The sequence below is a fragment of the Gorilla gorilla genome, chromosome 10, assembly GCF_029281585.2.
Source record: "Gorilla gorilla gorilla isolate KB3781 chromosome 10, NHGRI_mGorGor1-v2.1_pri, whole genome shotgun sequence".
Classification (NCBI taxonomy): domain Eukaryota; kingdom Metazoa; phylum Chordata; class Mammalia; order Primates; family Hominidae; genus Gorilla; species Gorilla gorilla.
Window position 1 is genome coordinate 84,779,190 of NC_073234.2, and position 20,003 is coordinate 84,799,192.

The 20,003-nt window shown below is 39.6% G+C and overlaps 1 protein-coding gene across 10 annotated transcripts in view; it reads left to right on the forward strand.

Moving 5' to 3' along the window:
* Nucleotides 1-2,775: 2,775 nt before the first annotated feature.
* The window catches only part of FRS2 (fibroblast growth factor receptor substrate 2), a 109,901-nt gene continuing 92,673 nt past the window's right edge, over nucleotides 2,776-20,003 (forward strand). For 2 of the 10 annotated variants that reach the window (XM_055357028.2, XM_055357031.2), the window contains exons 1-2: nucleotides 2,837-3,000; nucleotides 12,680-12,740. The gene's annotated coding sequence lies outside the window, so the exon portion shown is untranslated. Of the gene's footprint in view, nucleotides 3,001-3,217; nucleotides 6,622-12,679; nucleotides 12,741-18,567; nucleotides 18,664-20,003 lie in introns of those variants that run through there. The other 8 variants (XM_055357025.2, XM_055357030.2, XM_063694142.1 and 5 more) reach the window with 5 other exon arrangements.

Sequence of the window (20,003 nt, forward strand, 5' to 3'; positions counted from 1 at the left end):
TAGTGGGTAGAGGCAGGCGGGTAGAGGGATGCCTGGAATGGACAGAAGAAAAGGGTTAGGAGAAAAGACATCTCTAAGATGAGGATGGGCCAGCAATTTGGCAACAACCTGGAGCCGAATGAGCCTGGTGAGAGATTCCTTGTAATTTTTACAAGAGATGCATACAATCCTCTGTCATCTTCTACCTCCAGGAGACATTGGTAAATGAAGTCAAACAACTTTTTCTTTGGCACTCTTCTTTATGAATCAGGAGATAATTGGGAAAGACTTCACCATCCAGAATCACACAGCAACACTTGCCTAAACATACAATGCCTTAATAACTTGCCTTTTTACTGTTTTTCTTTAAAAAGCTGAAAGTGCTTACACTTTCATTTCCTCATTTGTTCTGACATTCCAGTGTGGGTGGGGCAGATTTATGATAACATTATTTATAGATGGAGAAATCGAAATAGAGATTAAATCGCTTACTCAATGTTGCATAGCTGGGGCAGTGGAGCCCACACTGGAATTTGGTTCTCCAGGCTCCAGCCACGAAGTGGAAAGAACATGAGTTTTGGAATTAGAGGGATCTTTGCACAATCCTGATTCTGCCCCTTAACAAGAATGTGGCCTTAAGTCAATTACTTCACCTAAGTCTCAGTTATCCTCATCTCTAAAATTAAGACCATAAAACCTCATTGCAATGTAGTGAAGATTAATTTAGAAAACTCGTGTAAAGCCTTGGCATAGAGTAATTCCCAAATAAGATTAGTTCCACCTCCAACCCAGTATTATCTGGTTAAATTTCAGTACAAATTTAAAGTAATCAAAATGAATCCTCCATTATAGTAATTTTTTTTCTAGCCTCATCTTCTTTCACTGAGAGCAAAACATGAATAAAAATCTTTCAATAGGTCATTTAATTCAACGGCAAGAACTTTTGCTCCAGTAAGAGTTATCCCTGTTGGAAAAAATTAGAAAAAAAGAGGAATATGTGGAAGACAAGATATTAGTTCTTAATATCTTATGCAGTGGTTCTTAAACTTGACAGTATATCAGAATCTCCTGGAGGGCCTGTTAAAACACAGATTGCTGGGTCCCACCCCAGAGCTTCTGATTCATGAGATCTGGGGCGGGACCCAGTAATGTGCATCTGTAACAAGTTCACAGATGATGTTGAGAGGCTTAGTCCAGGGACTTCTAGGGGTGGGGCCCAGCAATCTGTTTTAACAAGCCCTTTAGGTGGTTCTGATGCACTCTCAAATTTGAGAACCACTGGGATAGTGGTGAAAAGCATCTGAGAATATGGTCTGCAAATTCAAACCCAGGCGGCTCCATTTACCAGTTAGATGACCAGATTAAATGACTAACCTCTAGCACCTCTGCATCCCACACAGAGCCTGATAATATCTGTGATTCAGGATTCCTCTCACTATCCCTTTAGGCCTTGAGTAAAAAGAGATGTCGGTGAGTCCTGCCAACCCACGCTGTTTTTTACTTCTTCACACTCTGAGGTACAAAAGGCTGCTTGAATTTGAGTATTACAGAAGTATTTGCCAACACTTCTGCGATCACAAAAATAAAGTAAGTAAGAAAGCCCTGTAAATAAAGCCAAGAGCAGTGGCATTGTTTGCATCTTAAATTTGTAATAGTGGGTTTTCAACTTTTTTCATTTCCCCTGCCTTTCATAGTAGAAACATTTAAAAATCTTCCCCCCCCCCCCGCCCCAGTTTCAAGAGATGTTAGTACATTTGTTTTGCAGATAGTATGCATTGCTAAGAGGCTTTTTTTTCTTTCCCTGCATCCCAGATACAGAATCTGCCTCAGATATCTGGTGCCTTTCTGATTTTGTGGCTGAGGAATCCCACGCCCTCCTCCTTTCCATCCCTTTTCCCTGTCTGGTATGTAACTCTGTGGGTCCTCATACTATCACTGCATGGAGCTTCACAGGCACCTGTATTTTTCCAGTTGTAAAAACCCCTACTCTTTCTTATTTCCTTAACTAATCTTTTCTATTGCCTATTGCTGATGAGGTATAAAAATCGTTGACTTTTATCCGGTGCCAGACATTCTGAAATGTTTATCATGCATTATCATTTTGGATTCCTACAATGCAGAGATGATTTTATAACTTGCCAGGGTGAAAAAATAAAAGTAAATAAAAGGAGACAAGCAAAAAGATTCCAGATCCCCACTCCAACCCCCCAACCCCAGCTCTAGCCTCTGTTGAAGTCACCAGTGATGACAGAATATAGGAATATAGTTTGAGCCCTGTTTTTAAATAATTTCAAAATCTTGTTATGGGTAGATGAGATTTATACACACGTGAATTAAAATCAACCAACATTTGTGAGATTGGGTTTGGTATCTTTGACCGTTTTTCTCCCCTGCAAGACGTAGATAATAGCACCAACCCCAAGGAGTTTGGGGATGATTAAATAAGTTAATGCACCCGAAGGGACTTAATACAGTGCCTACCACGTAGTAAGCGTTCAATAAATGTTAACTATTATCATTATTTTTTAAAGGAGGCAGATTGGAGCGTAGAGTACACTGAAGGGAGTCGGGAGGCCGGGTGTATGCACTGGATTCTTGCACCTAATTCTCCGAGCCTCGGTTTCCTTATTTGTAAAATTAGCTGGCTGGAGTAAAACAACTCAAACAGCAGTTAAAGCAAAGCGTGCAGCAATAGCCGGGGAATCGAGGAGGCGCGGGGCGGAAAGGGTTAGTTAGGAGCCCAGAGGCTGATTTGTGGGCGCCCGGCGAGAGAGGCCCCGCCCCGCCCTGGAGGCCCTGGCGGCCCTGGCAGCTCCGGGCTGAGAGCAGTTCCGGTGCCAAAACCCTTCCCTCCCCCGCTCCCCCGGAAGTGCTTTTCCAGGATTCGGGCCGGAGAGAGGCCTTGTAGGCACAGCTGCTGAGACTCGATCTGCTCCAAGTAGGGGCTCCAGCGCGGGTCGGAGTCTAGGGGTTCGCGCCCGCCGACCCGCGCCCTGCTCCCTCTCAGCACCTGGGCCGACGGTGAGTGGCTAGGGAAACGGACTGGGACGGCCGCGGGCCCGCGTCAGAGCTGGCGTTCTCATGCGCCCGCTGCCCGCTTCGGGATCCGGGCTGAGGGCTCGGCTGCCGGCGTCCGGGGAAGGGGATTGTCGACCGCCGCGGACTTCTCCGGGCCAGCGGGACGGGAAGAGCTGGCTGTGGGTCCATGGGGTGGGCGGGGCGGAGCCAGGGAGGGGGTTCCCAGAGCTGTTGTTGCTGTTGGGACTCGAGAGTGGGGATGGGCTGGGCCTCTGTCCGTCCGACCCCCCTCATGTGTGCTGCCCCAAACCTCGCCGCTCCCCAGTTTGGTATTCTGTGTCCGGCCTGGGGTAGTAGCTGGACACCAGACTCAATCTTGGGCTCCAGTTCCCGACTTTTCGCCTCCTCTGGGTCTGTCCTGGGCTCAGTAATTAACCCGGGTCCCAGGGGTGTCGTCTTTTCACTCCAGGGTGGGGCGCTGCCTGTAAATGCCAGGGATCTTTTGCAGGGCTTTTCATCCAGATTTGCTTCAGGGTTGTCCGGGATCGTTTTGGACTGGGCTCGGAACCGGTCCTGGATACGTAGGTCGCTGTGGCACCAGCATGCTCTGTATCATCTTTACTCACTTGAAAGCTTGCTGAAGCTGTTGTTGAAGTAAACTTAAAAAAAAAACTTGCTTAAGGAAAATCAGTAGTTTAGACACCCCCTCCCCCCGCCTTTTTTTGCAGACATACTAAAAAAAAAAAAGATGCTTTTCTCTAATCTACACTCTTAATTCTTTTGGCTATCTGATGTCACAGTTGTATGATGAGTTCATTCAGAGGCTGTACGAATTGATTTTAAAGAATTGGACAGTTATATCCTTTCTCCCAAAGTTTGTTTACCTTCATATTTGGAACTGTCATTTTTCTTAAGGAAAAATTGTTCTTGGATTTTCTTGAGAGATTCCTTACACTGTTAAAATTGTTGCTGCAATGCAGAGTTTCACACAGGTGGGCAGAGATGTTTTGTTTAAACTTATTCCATGAAGTGTTTACTTCGAATAAACTGAGGATTTCCTAGAGGAGAAAGTGATGTAGGTAGGTTTAGTGAACAGATTTTAGGTAATAAACTTTACTGCTGAAAGGTTTGTAGGAAATATGGGTTTTCCACAATAAATGGTGATTTAAAAACTTTTTATAAGGGAATGCAGTTACTGCAGATTATTGCTATTAGCAGATGGCCACTGTTTTTGCAGCGTAAAGTATTCACAAATCACCTTCTTGAAACCAGTGACACTATCTGCACCTCTCATCTTGTGTGTACATTAGGATTTATACTGTAGTTTTTTGGGTACTTATGTCATTCTCTTTCCTCCCACTCCTGAAAGGGGAGGTGGTATCATGAATCAGGAAAAATAGACTGAAGTGACAAGTTCAGTGAGCTTTCCTATGCAAAGGAAAATTTATTTCAAGGTTGTTGATTTTGAACAGGCAAAGGGTAGATGATTTTTAAAGTCCTTGGAAAAAATTGTGGAGAGATTAGCTGCACAACTTTTCTTTTTCCTCTTCCTTTCTTTTCTTTTTTCTTTCTTTTCGAGACAGCCTCATTCTGCTGCCCAGGCTGCAGCACAATGGCACCATCATAGCTCACTGCAGCCTCCAACTCCTGGACTCAAGCAGTCCTTCTGTCTCAGACTCCTGAGTGGCTAGGACTATAGGCACCAACCACCACACCTGGCTAATTTTTTTTTTTTTGTAGAGCCGAGGTTTCACTATGTTGCCCAGGCTGGTCTTGAACTCCTGGGCTCAAGTGATCCTCCCATCTCGGCCTTCCAAAGTGCTGGGATTACAGTTGTGAGCCACCATCCCCAGCATATTTGCACAACTTTTAAATTTAGATAGAAACTGTAGATTCTTCCACATGTGAAGTACTTAATTATTTAGAGCATAAGATTGGAATATTGGAATTGAGAGAATCTGGAAAAATAGTTAAGTTAGATGTAGTTACAGATTTGCAGGTATGACAATGTATTTTTAAGGGAAATATTTCAAGAGTTTTAAGAACAGAGAAAGGTGATTGGGGAAAATCAGATACTGATTGTATTTTTATATTATACAAGTCAATTCAACAAACACTGAGCATTTGCTATGCATCAAGCTATGTTAGGCAACTATGTAAGGAGCAAATAAAGGTATAGCCATAACAGTTGAGTTTCATGTTTTGGTAATAATTTCTGAAATCATGAAGAGTTGAGTTGTATTCTTTAGGCATACTAACAATTTTTTTTTTTATTGGGACTTAACATTGGCGATGGGTGTTGAGTGCTTCATGAAAAGCGCTATACTAGGCATTTTAGGATATAAAGATTAAACTTTTGGTTTTTAGGAATTTGAAATCTAGGAGGGGATATAAGATTTGTGTAAACATTTACAACATAAACATTTGTAAATACTTATGGGTGGTTTGAGGTAAAGTTTGGAGTAAATTATACAAAAGAAGAAAGGGTTCATTTTTAGCTTAAGTAATGGAAAATTGTGGAGATAGCTCAGAAGCTACTGTTTATTGAGCATTTACTGAACAGACTTAATGCTAGTTGCTGTTTACAGCATTTTCTTAGCTTCACAGCAATATGTAAGTACCTTAATAATGAGGACAGTGAGGCTCAAATATGTTAAGTTACTTGCCTGGGCTATGTGGTTAGCATGTAACAGCCCCAATTTGAATCCAAATCTGTCTGGTGCCAAAGCCTGTGTGTTTCTACTGCATCATGTTGCTCCCCAATAAACTGGTAACCTGAGTTTAATGTTACAGAGAATAAGACTTTTCTAAGACAAAGATTTATGGATTGGGAGTAGGTGGGTGAAGAAGGCCTTTCAAATAAAGAGAATGATGTGAGCAGAAGTGTGGAGGTGGGAAAGTTCATTGTGTACTTGGAGAAAAGTTAGTGGACCAGATTACCTGGAATATACTGTTCATTTTTGGGAATTAGAGATGAGGTTTGAATTTTAAGTGGGGGCAGGATTGTGGAGCATGTTTAAGTGCTGCTTTTAGAAGTTTGACATTTGGGGAAAAAAAGTTCGACGTTTGGGAGGTAATGAGAAGTTACCAAGGTCTAATAGAGTAGTATGCAGAATGATTTGATGTGGAAAGCTTTCAATGTAGTATAAATACTGGGCAAGGGCAGTGGTAATGGAATTAGAGTGAAGGCTCTGCAGGACCTCAATGTCGTAGGTGGGTGGTGAGGAGGAGGGGATTTTTGGAGCAGGTTTGGAGGAGATGGAAGGTGAAGATTACACTTTTGTTTTTGAGACAGAGTCTAGCTTTGTTGCCAGGCTGGAGTGTGGTGGCGTGATCTTGGCTCACTGCAACCTCCGCCTCCTGGGTTCAAGTGATTGTCCTGCTTCAGCTTCCCGAATAGCTGGGACTACAGGTGCTCACCACCACGCCCAGCTAACTTTTTGTATTTTTAGTAGAGACGGGGTTTCACCATGTTGACCAGGATGGTCTCCATCTCTTGACCTCGTGATCCGCCTGCCTCAGCCTCCCAAAGTGCTGGGATTACAGGTGTCAGCCACAGCGCCCAGCTGAAGATTACACTTTTTAAGTGTCGGTGGTACTCTTACTAGAAATACGGGCAAGGAGGTACGTAATGAGATCAATTTTGGATTTGTTGACTTTTTTGTATACTTGCCAAACGCTGGAAATGTCCAAAGGCTTTTGGAAGTGTGGATTTGTGGTTAAGGGGAGAGGTCAGGACTAGGCATATATTAAACATGGGTTTAGTGAATAATACAAATAGGTGTACTGGTTGAATCTGTGTAAGAAGATGCAAGTGCCAAGGGAGAATGTAGAGGGGAAAGAAAAAAAAAACTTCTGTTTTAAATGGCATCTGTTTAAAACAGAAGGAAATACGCTAAGTGATTTATTTTATGCAGTGGGTAAAGAATTTGATAGTATGTCTACTGCTTCTTCACACTGTAGGTTCATACGGAGTAGAAAGAATCTGATCATTAAAAATCCAATTGGGAAATACAGTTTTCTTGCCCTGGGTAGCAAGAATACTATGCTATCTTTACCCTATTTCAGGGAGGACAAACTACTTCAGACTCATTTCATCCAGAGTGTCAGATTTGGTTACTTAAAAGCTATATTAGCTTGTTTCTTTTGGACATTTGTTTGGCAAGTGGTATGTGAGGAGTTGGAAGCAAATCTCTGATACAGTATTTCACTTATTTATGTGTATGACATCGATTTTGGTTTCAAAATCAAGAACCTTTGAATATTCAAAGATAATATTTACATCTCATTAAGGCTGTTAATATTGCTTTTTATAGAAAATGGCATTTAATTACATATTTTTCTTCCAACTCTATTTTATAAGTTCTTTTGATTAACATGATTAGTTTTGGCTTATAATGTTTGGATTATATTAGAGGGATAGAATAAGATACTTTTATCCATTATATGATAACACATATGAAAGTTACATATTTTATTTTGGAAACTGTTTAAGAACTGTAAATGTATAGAATTTTGTGTGGTTTTCTGTTTAGGTATTTAAATAGGGGGAACTTGAGTATTAATGTGTAAAAGATTATAATAGTTTGCAGAATGAGGCTTAGAGTTGTAACTTTTTGAGGGCAAGTTTATTATTTTTAGACTGAGTTACCATGGAAGTGTTTATTTCCTTCTTGAGAATTAATACATTCCTTTTGTTTTTCAGGAATATGTTTTCCACTATATCACAGACACTTGGGAATGTCGAAAGAGTCCTGTGTCAGTGTTGTTGGAGGCAGGGGGTTTTGTGTGTGCTTTGTCTGGGCTGTTTGGCTTAGTTTCAGTAAGCCTGGTATTAATGAGGCAAAGGTCAGGAGTTCCATTTAGCTTCAGTCTAAATGATGGCCAGGGAGTACACCCCTCACTCCCTCCAGCTGTCTTGGAAATTCCTTGGTTGTCATTGGTCACAAAGGTGACTAGATGAGGGTGGATTGTTATACCGTTGGAAGAATATTAGAGGAAACTTAGGATAATGGCTGGGACCTCTGACTCTAGAATTAGATAGACCCGTGTCAAAATCCTTGGTGTTCAACCTTGGGAGAGTCCCTAAACTTCTCTAAGCTTACATTTCCTCATTATTGAATAGGTTAATATTTGGTTTGGGCATTACCTATCATCACTTTCCTTTTCTCAGTGGGAGCTAGCCACTTAAGCTTGTGGCTCCCGAAGTGCTGGACTGTGGAGTAGTGTCAGTTCATGACAGAGTTTTCCTTTGAGTGAAAGGAGAATGTAGTTGGCTTCTTTAAAGCTAAATCTATTGATATGTTTTTCTAAAATTATCTTTTGCCATTTTTGATGGGCGCTTAGTTCTTTTATGAAATAGTGGTGATGGGTAATCGGTAGTTTTTGTTTTTGTTTTTTAAATGTCCTCGGCAGAATAAAAGTTGGCAACCCTATGCTGGTCACCCTCTCCTTCCTCGTGCCCCTTTTTAAAGATTATGGTTCTGTGAAATCCGAAAATCTTGGCTTAAACAGAATCTGAGGGATTGGAGGAAACTATTCATCCACATATTTATGCATATTAAAGAAGGTTTGGGGTACATTCTGCCCTTGTGTTAGCCTACAGAGGACGTATTGTGATTCTCGCCACCATTGAATTTAATTTTGTCAAGATTCACAGTCAATACTTATAACATATTTCAAGGAGCAGTTCAGACTGTTTTCAGTTGAGTTCACACAAGTGGCTCTAAATTACTTGTTTAAGACTGTGTTTCTCAACCAGAGCCTCTAGAGAAAACTGTTGAACTGTGGGCGCTGCCTGGGGGTGCTGCTTTAAGTTATTACTCTGTTGATTAGCCAACAAGATAAATAACTCGCCTTTGACATAGTGAAGCAGCAGAAATTGGCTTTCCATTTCACTTCTTCTGCAGGAAAGATAGAGCAAGAAAAGCCTTTTTATTAATATAGCAAGTGAACCTTGTACAAATATCAGTATTCAAAATGCTTTCTAGAGAAAGAATAGTGCAGCACTGTGCGTAATGGGTTATGTAAGTGGAGTCACAGAAGTCCTCCTGGGGACACAAACCAATTATGAACATAAGTGCTTATTGAAATTGCATCAGTTGTCTAGATGAGGAGCTTATTGACTCCCTGGTTCACTTGGGTGGGCAGGCGTCTGTGGGGGAGGGACGGGGGGGGTGTGGGGGTGGGGAACTTAAGGTGCAAACCTAGGCTAGGTGACTGTTAAATTAAGGCTTAACATTTGTTTCTTTTGAGGGTTTTTGGTTGGGTAATTTTAAAAGTTGGCAATGCTATAGAAATATTTAAATTCTATTAGAATGTCCAAAACAAAATGTTCAGGTTAAGTAGAAATAGCTTGGACCCTCTGTTAATTTTAAAGAAAACTGTGGGTTTGCTGCTTTAGATACTAAAATGATATGGGTTTATAGAGTTATGTTGTGTATCATTGTTGCTGGTAAATAAAAAATGTTTAATTCATTTATTTTAACAGTGCTTAAATTTTTCTCTTAAAGTACTCCCAATGGCAGAAATGTGGATAAATAATACCCTCAGAAGTCTAGGAATGCAGCCCAAAGTGTGCCTGCTATAAATTGAAGTTTTTGATGCCTGTAGGGTTTTATATTTTAAAATTTATATAAATGTTGCATTTTGCTATCTTACATGCATGTTGACAGTATTTTAAAATACTCTTTTTTTTTGTTTGAGACGGAGTCTCGCTGTGTCCCCCAGGTTGGAGTGCAGTGGCGCGATCTCAGCTCACTGCAAGCTCCGCCTCTCCTGGGTTCACGCCATTCTCCTGCCTCAGCCTCCCGAGTAGCTGGGACTACAGGCGCCCGCCAACACGCCTGGCTAATTTTTTGTATTTTTAGTAGAAACGGGGTTTCACCGTGTTATCCAAGATGGTCTCGATCTCCTGACCTCGTGATCTGCCCGCCTCGGCCTCCCAAAGTGCTGGGATTACAGGCGTGAGCCACCGCGCCCGGCCTAAAATACTCTTAACTAAAATTGATGCTCCTAAGAGAGAGTGCAGTGTTCATCCTGCGGCTTTTTATATCCCTATGACATGGCTTTATCACTGGTTAGTAGTACTGTGCTTAAATATTTAATAGTAGCTTATTTATTTATTTGTTTATTTACTTATTTTTATTTATTTTTTTTGAGACAGAGTCTCGCTCTGTTGCCCAGGCTGGAGTGCAGTGGCATGATCCTGGCTCACTGCAAGCTCCGCCTTCTGGGTTCATGCCATTCTCCTGCCTCAGCCTCCCGAATAGCTGGGACTACAGGCGCCCACCACCACGCCCGGCTAATTTTTTGTATTTTTTAGTAGAGACGGGGTTTCACCATGTTAGCCAGGATGGTCTCAATCTCCTGACCTCGTGATCCGCCCACCTCGGCGTCCCAAAGTGCTGGAATTACAGGTGTGAGCCACCGCGCCCGGCTATTTATTTATTTTTAAACCCTGTGTCTGATGGTTTTTGTTGGAACATAGGAGATGGTAAACAATTTCTGATACTTCCTATGTATTTTTAATAAATAGCAAGCTGTTTTAAATACTACTAAGAAGCTGTAGTTTCATAGAAATAAAATGACTTTTAAGGGGGATTTAATCCGTTAAAATTTTTTTTTCTATTTAAGATTTTAAAATTATCAGTGTATTTCTATCATAATAAAATATGGTAGTACTGTCTAAGAGCTTTCTGAAATGATGGACATGTTCTATGTCTATGCTGTTCAATATGGTGGCCCCTATATAGCTTCTGAGCACTTAAAATATATCTAGTGTTATAGGAGAACTAAATTTTTAATTGAATTTAATTTTAATTAATTTAAATATGAATACCCACATGCGGCTGGTGGCTACTGTATTAGTGCAGCTCTATAAGGTTAGGAAGACGAGAGAGAAGAGAGATCAGACATCTTCATGACACCTCTCACCTCACATGTAGGCAGATTAGGCACTCAGTAAGTATTTGTTGAATGAAATAATTCATCTTTTTGTTTGAATTTTGAAGACCAGTGTTTGTGAAGTATTGTAAATTTTGGGGGAGGAGCCATAGATTTTTGAATTTTTTTCTTCTATATTGATTTTCAGAATTTTATTCTTACAAAGACATACATCATTATGTGTGTGTGTGTGTGTCTGTGTGTGTGTAAAGAATTATATAATGAACTACCATGTATGACCAACCACTTTAAAAAACAGAACACTACCAGCACCTTTGATGGCCGTTCATGTTTCTCACTACTTGTGATCTCTGACATACTCTTTAAGTAACCACCATCTGAATTTTATATTAATCATTACCTTGCTTTTCGTTTTAATTTTATATGAATGTCTTTTTTTTTTTTTTTTAACATTTCCCTCTGTCTTGAAGTTTGGAAGTTAAACTCTGTGTAGCTTTATTTTAGTTCTCCCTGACCTCCAACAAATGAGATACTTTTGTTTTAAACACTGTTACTTTGATTTGCCTATACACTGTATTTGCAGATGTCTGCTTATTCTCATTTGCATCTGAGACCTCTGATCTAGGACCATTTTTCTTTGTGTGAAGTACATCTTTTAGAATTTTCCCTAGGGAGAGTGTGTTGGAAGACTTTTTGTTGGAAAATAACTTTTTCTTAGTCTCATTCCTGAAACTGGTTTTCCTGAATATATATTCTAGATTAGCAGTTGTTTTTTCTTTGTTCATTATAGATTTTATTTCATTATCTTCTGGCTTTTATTGCTGTTGAAAAATACACAGTGTGATTGACAGTCCTTTACAGTTAATCTGTTGTTTTTTTTTTCTTTCTTGTTTTTTGAGACCAGTCTTGCTCTGTTGCCAGGCTGGAGTGCAGTGGCGCGATCTCAGCTCACTGCAGCCTCTGCCTCCCGGGTTCAAGCAATTCTCCTGCCTCAGCCTCCTGAGTAGCTGGGATTACAGGCGTGTGCCACCACGCCTGGCTAATTTTTGTATTTTCAGTAGAGATGGGGTTTCACTATGTTGGCTAGGATGGTCTCCATCTCCTGACCTCACGATCCACCTGCCCCAGCTTCCCAAAATGCTGGGATTACAGGTGCGAGCCACTGTGCCTGGCCTAACCTGTTGTTTCTTTATGGCTAGTTTTAGAACTGCTACTTTGTCCTTGGTGATCTGCATTTTCATTTTTATGTTTGGAAGTTGATTTCTTTTTATTTATCATGCTTGGTATTAACTAGGTTTTCAAATCTGAAGATTAGTGTCTTTCAACAATTTTGGAGAATTTTTGGCCTTTTTCTTAAATTTTGTCTTCCATATTTTCTGTTTGGAACTTGTATTTGAAGTATGTTAGATCTTCTTACTCTACCTCCATGTCTCTTAACCTGTCTTTTATATTGTCCATTTCATTATCTTTGTGTATTGTATTGTGTTCTGGATACTTTTCTTGAAGTTAGCTACTTCTCTCTTCAGCTGTGTTCAACCCGTTTATTGAATTTAAAAACTTTTTATTTAACTATTATACCCATTTTTTTCATTATGGTTAAATATGTATAACATAGAATTTACCATTTAACCATTTTTAAGTGTACAGTTCGGTGGCATTAAGTGCATTCACATCATTGTGCATCTGTCACCACTACTCATCTCCAGAACTTTTTCATCATCATGAACCAAAACTTGTACCCATTAGACAGTAATTCCTTATTTCCTCTTTTCTCTAGCTCCTGGCAACCACTATTTGAGTATCTGCCTCTACAAATTTGACTATTCTAGGTACTTCATGTAAGTGGAATCATAAAATATTTGTCTTTTTGTGTCTGGTTTATTTTACTTAGCATGTTTTCTAGGTTAGACTATGTTATAGCATGTTCTTTGAGTTTTACAAATTTATGTTAGAGATGGGGTGTTGCTATATTGCCCAGGCTGGAGTGCAGTGACTCTTCATAGGGGCGATCGTAGCACACTACAACCTCGAATTTCTGAACTCAAGCCATCTTCCTGTCTCAGCTTCCCAAGTATCTGGGAGCACAGGCATGTGCCACTGCACCTGGCCATTGAGTTTTTAAAAATTTCATTTACTATATATTTTTGTTTCTAGACATTTTATTCAGTTCCTTCTTAAGACTATCATCCTTTTTTTGGGTAGTCTTATTCCTTTTCTTGGTTATATTCTCAATATTTCTTTTATTTCTTAAAAATCTATTAAATATACTTACTTTACATTTTGTGCCTGATAATCCAGTATCTGAAGTCTTTGCAGACATGATTCTGCTGTTTGTTTCTGCTGGCTGTTGCTTATGGTGCCACGCCTTCTTGTCTTGTAATTTTTGACTGTGAAGTTCTCGTAACTTTATGTTAGTTTTGCAGAGTGATTTTTAGTAGTACTTAAAAATTTTATTCCTTAGAGCTTATAAGTAAATGCCTGGAGAATAGTGTCCTATTTTCTTAAACATTTTATTTTGAAATAATTTCAAACTTACAGGAAAGTTGCAAGAATAGTGCAGTAGACCTCTGTATACCCTTTATCCCTATTCACTAATTTTTAATATTTTGCCATATTTTTCTTTTTGCATACACACATTTATTTTTTTGTGAACCATTGAAGAGTAGGTTGTATGCCTTTTACTTCAGGGTGTATTTCCTAAGAATAGGAGTATTCTCTTAAGATAATCACAGTACCATCATGAAAGTCCAAATTCCAGAATTTTTTTTTTTTTTTTGAGATAAAGTCTCTTCCTGTTATCCAGGCTGGAGTGCAGTGGCACAATCACAACTCATTACAACCTTGCACTCCTAGGCTCAAGACATACTCATGCCTCTCTTGTAGCTGGAACTACAGGCAAGCCCAACCATGCCCAGCTGATTTTTTTTTTTTAAGATTTTTGTAGAGATGGTGTCTCACTATGTTGACCAGGCTGACCAGGCTGGTCTCAAACTCTTGGGCTCAAGCTATCCTGTCTCGGCCTCCCAACGTGCTGGAATTACAGGCATAAGCCACCAAACCTGGCCCGAGAAATTTAATGTTGATACGGTACTTTACACTTTACATTCACATTTTGGTAATTTGATCACATATTGTATTTTAGTCTCCTTTAATTTGGGGAGAGTTCCTCAGCAGTTCTTTGTCTTTCATGCAATTGAAGAGTATAGGTCATTTATTTTATGGAAGGTTTTTCAACTTGGGCTTGTCTGATTTGATCTGATTAGCTTTTTGATTGTAGTCAGGTTATGTTTAGTCAGAATGTTACAAAAGTGATGTTTTCCTCCCAGATTATCACATCTGGAGATACATAATGCCCACTTGCCCCTCATTAGTGATTTTAACTTCGGTCAAGATATAGTCTGGTTCTTCTACTCTATAGTTACTATTTTTCCTTGTAACAAGCAGTCTGCTTAGAGGTACCTTAGTGTTTTATGGTTTTTTTTTTCCTTAATGAAAACTAAGTGTAGTAATAATATACCTTATATTTGTATAGTGCTTTCTATATATATGTGTATAATGTATAAGTGTATATAATTGTATATGTATAATTGTTGAGAGTTTAAGGCTTGTGTAGAAGAGGTTTTTGATACTTTGCATAACTCTAGCTAAGATTTGTTAGATCAAGAAGTCAATAGAGTTGCACATAGCAAAGGAAATTTTAAAGCATCAGGTGACAAAGATTAGTGAGGCAGATTTTTTGATACCAGATCATTTCTTTTTATTAAACAATCCTTTAAGATATGAGTGATTAGAGGAGGTGACTTAAGGTTTTCCTAAGGTAAACTTCTACATTGATATTACGGGAGTGTTGGTTAATATAATCCTTTGATCTGGTAAATTGGTAGAAGCTGGGCCTTTTTCCCCCTAACCCTCTACCTCCCATTCCCAGTTAAAGCTGGAGAGACTTGGGCATTGATCTTGGTTAAAATGTGGATTCATCCATTGACTGACTGAGTCAGTAGATAGTTATTGGGAGCCTACTATATTAGGCATTGTGTTAAAATGTTTAATTAAGACAGATGTGATTGCTGTCATGGAGCACAGTCCAGAGGTAATAAGCTTTTATATCTTTTGTGTGTAGTAGTCATTTATATATTTAAAATGAATGTATGTAAGAAAATATCATTTATATCTGTTGAAACTGTTTTCTGGCAAGGAAGAAAGTTCCGAGGGCTCTTGCTTAATAAATTATGTAAGTATAGGCTTTGAGGTTCAAAACTATTCAGTTAAGCATGTTCTGAAAATTGACTGACATTTTCATTTAAATTGAAGCCTTTTATTAAAACCTGACTTAAGTAAATTACATTCAATCTAAAGACTGCCATTTGCCTTCTGTGGGGTTTTGTGAATAGTTAGTAGGTTAGTGCCTTGAAAGCTACATGTTACAGGGCTCATTTTACATTCCCATATCTCCCACTCTCAGAAAAGTTTAATATTATACATGCTAGTGCATGTATTATTTTAACATTTTATTTTGAAGCAGACTCACAGGAAGTTGGAAAATAATAGTCCTGCATACCTTCACTTGGTTTTCCCAACGAAAACATCTTACATAGATGTCATTTATGAACACAAAAAAATTGACATCAATACATTACTGTTAATGAGACAACATGTGGTATACAGATTTCACCATTTTTCAACCTGGACTTCCTTGTGCGTGCATGTGTATATATAGTTCCGTGTGATTTTATCCCATGTGTAGTTTTGTGGAAACAATACCACAGTCAAGTTACAGAATTGTTCCATCACCATGAAAGCACTCCTTAGTGCTGCCTCTTTGTAGTTACAATGCCCCGTGCCCCCCAACCACTAGTTTTGTCATTTTGAGAAGTTGCATGAAGTCATGTAGTATGTAATCTTTGGAGATTGATGTTTTAAAAATGTAATTTGTTTTAATTCAAAAAGTGAAATCTCAGAAAGTTTACAAAAATAGAAAAAAAATCTTAATTCTATCACTAATGCAGTCAATTTTGGAGTTTTTTATAGCCTTTTTCATATACATCTTATATCACTTATAGTATATGCTCAATTTTGTTTGCTGCTTTTTACAAACTTTATATTATTTTCCATGTCACCATCCTTCATATTTAGTTTTTGCTATCATAAGAAATGTTGCAAAATATAAAAAAAAAATTAAGCTTAAAAAGAGAAATATTGCAGAAAACACCTTTGAGTATATGGATTTCTTCATATTTCTAGTTATTTCCTTAAGGTAGGTTCCCAGGTATGATTTTTGAGTCAAAGGATATGAGAGTTTTTTAGTCTTGAAATGTGGTTAAATTGCTTCTCAAAAGGATAGTATTTCTAGTACTGTTTCACTGTATTCTTTTAGATTGGGTATTAGTGCTGTTTTCTCCTTCCCCCAACTTACTAGGTGAGAAAGGTACTTCACTGTTGTGGTTTTAGAGTGCATTTCTTTATGTAACAGTTTTTTCATGAAGAGTAAAATTGATTATAATGTCCTAAGACATGAACTATAAAAAATGTGATATTACTTTTAATTAATTGGAAAAGCTTTTTTTTTTTTTTTTTTTTTTTTTTTTGACAGAGTCTCGCTCTGTCGCCCAGGCTAGAGTGCAGTGGCGCGATCTCGGCTCACTGCAACCTCCGCCTCCCGGGTTCACGCCATTCTCCTGCCTCAGCCTCCTGAGTAGCTGGGACTACAGGTGCCCGCCACCACGCCCAGCTAATTTTTTGTATTTTTAGTAGAGATGGGGTTTCACCATGTTAGCCAGGATGGTCTCGATCTCCTGACCTTGTGATCTGCCCGCTTTGGCCTCCCAGAGTGCTGGGATTACAAGTCTGAGCCACTGCACCCGGCCTGGAAAAGCTTTTTAATATCTGTGCCAGTGTTCCACAGTTCTGAGCTAGAGGCTGAATCACCACATCCTTCTCTTTAGCTTACAGGTTTACCTACAAAATGATTGCCAGTTTCTACATTGCTTCTCTTTGGTCTTTATCATTATCTCCTAGTTACTCTCCTCAATTTGGATTCTCAACCTTTCTTCCTGTCTGCTCCCTGTTCAAAGAGCTGCTGCTCCCTCCACTGGTACCATGCCAGCACCTCATTCATTTTTCCTATGTTGTCACTTTCAAGTGCCTAGTCGTGCTGACATGTTAATACATTACTGTAATCTTATCTTTATAGTTAAGTATACCCCTGGGAGACTACAGTCTCCTGGAGCTCTCAGGAGTATTGGCCTTGACGTTTTTTGATGGCTGTTTAGGAGTTTATATGGCTAATAATGTCTGAAGTCTGTATGTGTAACATATATGAATACAAAAATAACAAAACAACAAGAAAATTGTGCATCTTTTACTTTCCTGTGTGTTTTGGGAGACAGCAATACTATGTTGTTAGAGCAGCAGATCATTATGGTAACAACAGAAGACATCAAAACCTGCCAGGCATGGTGACATGCACCTGTGGTCCCAGCTACTTGAGAGGCTGAGGTGGTAGGATCACTTGAACCCAGGAGTTCAACACTAGCCTGGGCAACATAGTAAGGCCTCATCTTAAAAACACACACACACACACACTGACCCCCCCAAAACTCTTAAAGTAAAACAGAAATTTATTTATTTATTTATTTATTTATTTATTTATTTATTTATTTATTTATTTTTGAGACGGAGTCTCACTCTGTCCCCCAGGCTGGAGTGCAGTGGCGCCGTCTCCGCTCACTGAAAGCTCCGCTTCCCAGGTTCACGCCATTCTCCTGCCTCAGCCTCCCAAGTAGCTGGGACTACAGGCGCCCGACACCACGCCTGGCTAATTTTTTGTATTTTTGGTAGAGACAGGGTTTCACCGTGTTAGCCAGGATGGTCTCGATCTCCTGACCTCGTGATCCGCCCGCCTCGGCCTTCCAAAGTGCTGGGATTACAGGCGTGAGTCACCGAGCCCAGCCTATTTATTTATTTATTTAGAGATGGAGTCTTGCTCTTGTTACCCAGGCTGGAGGGCAGTGGTGCGATCTCGGCTCACTGCAACCTCCACCTCCCAAGTTCAGGCGATTTTCCTGCCTCAGCCTCCTGAGTAGCTGGGATTACAGGCTCCTGCTTTCATGCCCGGCTAATCAAGATGAGGTTTCACCATTTTGGCCAGGCTGGCCTGGAGCTGCTGACCTTGGGTGATCTGCCCACCTTGGCCTCCCAAAGTGCTGGGATTACAGGCATGAGCCACCATGCCTGACCTAAACAGGTTTTAATTGAATACTTACTAAGATTCAGACACTGTACTTAAGTGCATTTTTTTCAGTCTTCACAATAATTCTGTAAATTTTGAGATAGCTACATATTAAGATCCTCTATGTGATATATTGAGTAGGTACTTGAAAATGCTGGTTACAAGGAATCATAAAAAGTAACATTTTTTTATTTTAACTAGAATATACATTCCTTCACTTTTTCCCTATAGGGTCAAGGTTTTTGTGGATGGGTACTTTGATTAGAGTTCTGGATTGCCTTTTTTGGCATAATCCACAGCCATGCAGCATTATCCATTAAGTATCCTAATTCCCTTTTTTATGGAGAAGAGAGAACATAAGGCACTTTCAGTGTAATACAGGCATACCTCATTTTTTTGTGTTTTGCAGATAACTGCATTTTTTTTTTTTTTAACAGATTGAAGGTTTGTGGCAACCCTGTATTCAGAATTCTGTATCAGTGCCATTTTTCCAGCCAGCGTGTGCTTACTTCATGTCTCTGGGTCACATTTTGGTAATTCTCACAGTATTTCAAACTTTTTATCATTATTATATCTGTTATGGTGATCTTTGATGTTACTATTGTAATTGTTTTGGGGCACCTCAAACTGTGCCCATATAGGATGGTGAACTTGATCAATAAATGTGTGTGTTCTGACTGCTCCACCGAATGGTTGTTTCCGCATCTCTTTCCTGCTCCTCAGGGTTCCCTATTTCCTGAGACCCTAAATATTGAAATTAGGCCAGTTAGTCCTATGATGGCCTCTAAGTGTTCAAGTGAAAGGAGAAGTCACACATCTCTCACTTTAAATCAAAAGCTAGAAGTGATTAAAGTTAGGGAGGAAGGCATGTTGAAAGAGAAGCCTCTTGTGCCAGTTAGGTTGTAAATGCAAAGGAAAAGTTCTTGAAGGAAATGCAAAGTGCTACTCCAGTGAACATCCAGATGATAAGAAAGTGAAAGTCTTATTGCTGGTATGGAGAAAGTTTTAATGGCCTGAATAGAAGATCAAACCAGCCATAACATTCCTTTAAGCCAAAGCCTAATCCAGAGCAAGACCCTAATTCTGTTCAGTTGTATGAGGGCTGAGAGAGGTGAAGAAGCTGCAGAAAAAAGATTTGAAGCCAAGTAGAGGTTGGTTCATGAGGTTTAAGGAAAGAGGCCATCTATGTAACATAAAAGTGCAAGGTGAAGCAGCAAATGCTGATGTAGAAGCTGCAGCAAGTTACCTAGAAGAACTTCTTTATCATTTTTCTTAGAATTATGTGTTATAGTTATATAGATGAGGGCTTGCTAAGTTGCCCAGGCTGGTCTCAAACTCCTGGCCTCGCCTCCTTATGCACCAGAACCACAGGCCTGAGCCAACATGCCTCACCAGAAGAACTAATTTAGATAATTGATGAAGGTGGCTACCCTGAACAACAAATTTTATTGTAGGTGAAACAGCTTTCTATTGCAAGATGCTTTCTAGGACTTTCATAGCTAGAGAGAAATCCATGCTTGGTTTGAAAGCTTCAAAGGACAGGCTGACTCTCTACTTAGGGGCCAATGCAGCTGGTGACTTGAAGTTAACATTTACCATTCCAGAAGTCCTAGGGCCCTTTAAGAATGATGGTAAATCTACTCTGTGCTTTATGAATGGAACAACAAAGTCTGGATAACAGCACATCTCTTTACAGCATGGTTTATTGAATATTTTAAGCCCACTGTTGAGACCTACTGCCCAGAAGAAAAGATTTGTTTCAAAATATTACTACTCACTGACAATGTACCTGGTCACTCAAGAGCTGTGATGGGGATGTACAAGATTAATGTTGTTTTCATGCCTACTAACACATCTATTCTGCAGCCCATAG